The 1124-nt window shown below is 38.2% G+C and overlaps 1 pseudogene; it reads right to left on the reverse strand.

Annotated features, from left to right (window-relative positions):
• Positions 1-648: 648 nt before the first annotated feature.
• On the reverse strand, positions 649-793 carry LOC114501254 (annotated as a pseudogene).
• Positions 794-1124: the final 331 nt, after the last annotated feature.

A 1124-nucleotide genomic window follows, 5' to 3' on the forward strand; every position in this document is an offset into this window, starting at 1 on the left:
TATCAATATTTAATTCATGTATCCATATTTACTGAGAACCTTTTCATGACAGGCAATATTCTACAGCCTTTTAGACATCCTGACTTTCCTATGTCACTATGCAAACCTACTGAGAATGAGTTTGGGGATTTCAAGGATGATCCACGCACGCATATGCCTGAATTAAAAATGAGTTCTTCTCTGATGACTCCACCCCACCCAGGGCTTAGCTGGGGCAAAGGGATCATCCATGGTGTTAGCGTGAGGGAAAGTGATGACACCCATCACATATTCCAGATATCTGAGGTGCTAACTACGGTTATTCTGCACTGGCAGTTTTAGGAAAGTGACAGTTTATGTAAGAACATGAAACACATGATGGATCAAAGTTAGTGTCAATAATAATAAGTTTATTGTTAGAGAAGTGAGTGGATAGATAAGATTGTGTATGTATCTTTCACATGTCATTCATTGACAAACTCAGATTTGCTAGAGTATAATGAGAAATATGATTTACATCAACAATGGGTCCTTTGCTCTATTGCTTCTTTCTATGAATACCTGAATTCAGGATATTTATAGCCATTCCGTAAGTTCTCCTCGACTTGAGTAGAGCAGTTAAATTTAAAATGGATTAATAAAAAAATGAATTTGGTTATTTATGTCTTTTAGGGGTGCTATTACCTTTTTATTTTTTTGTAGACTGAAAAAAACAGCTCTCAGGCCTCAAGTGGAAGGTAGGTTTGTATTAGGTAGTTTAAACTGATAAGAACAGATACTGCACTTGATCTTAGCCAAAAGGCTGAGAATCGATACGTATTAGGTAGTTTAGGTTAAGGTCTCATGATAACTCAGCATTCTTAGTGGTTGCACTGGCTTTTCAGCACTGGGGTCCTGACAAGCCTAGGAAGCAATGATAACCTGAAGAAATGCTTCCTGTCTTGTTGAAAACAGGCTAGATTCTAGGCAATTGGGACTAAGCTCTTGTCAGATGTCCTTACATCATGCTCGTACTATTCAGATTATGGGCCTCTTGGTGGTAGGGATAATATACATTTATTTCTTAATTCCAGTGTCCAGCACAACTTAGCACAGAGCTTGCTTGGTATTTGCTAGGAATCCATGAAATCCAATGCCAGGCTTTC

The sequence above is a fragment of the Phyllostomus discolor genome, chromosome 6, assembly GCF_004126475.2.
Source record: "Phyllostomus discolor isolate MPI-MPIP mPhyDis1 chromosome 6, mPhyDis1.pri.v3, whole genome shotgun sequence".
Lineage (NCBI taxonomy): Eukaryota > Metazoa > Chordata > Mammalia > Chiroptera > Phyllostomidae > Phyllostomus > Phyllostomus discolor.